This window comes from Haliaeetus leucocephalus, unplaced genomic scaffold (genome assembly GCF_000737465.1).
Source record: "Haliaeetus leucocephalus isolate CR32 unplaced genomic scaffold, Haliaeetus_leucocephalus-4.0 Scaffold252, whole genome shotgun sequence".
Taxonomy (NCBI): Eukaryota; Metazoa; Chordata; class Aves; order Accipitriformes; family Accipitridae; genus Haliaeetus; species Haliaeetus leucocephalus.
In genome coordinates this window covers 52,953-53,246 of record NW_010972688.1, presented here as the reverse complement: position 1 = coordinate 53,246, position 294 = coordinate 52,953, and the positions used below count along the sequence as shown (strand labels likewise).

The window sequence follows — 294 nt, the reverse complement described above, 5'->3', positions numbered from 1 at the left end:
GGAAACCTCGTGGCTGGTGTTTACTGCAGGCCACCTGACCAAGGGGAGCCTGTTGACGAAGCGGTATTACTTCAACTATGGGAATCATCACGCTCGCAGGCTCTGATCCTGCTGGGGGACATCAATCACCCTGACATCTGCTGGAAAAGCAGCACAGCAAGCTGTAAGCAGTCCAGGAGACTCCTGGAGTGCATCAAGGATAGCATCTTCATCCAGAGGATAGACAGCCCAACCGGAGGAGAAGCGTTACTGTACCTGTTGCTTACCAACACAAACGAACTAATTAGAGATGTC

The 294-nt window shown here is 51.7% G+C and overlaps 1 protein-coding gene across 1 annotated transcript in view; it reads right to left on the bottom strand.

Moving 5' to 3' along the window:
- The window catches only part of LOC104832527 (myosin-3-like), a 20,243-nt gene that overhangs the window by 3,783 nt on the left and 16,166 nt on the right, over nucleotides 1-294 (bottom strand). The gene's annotated exons all lie outside the window — the stretch shown is intronic.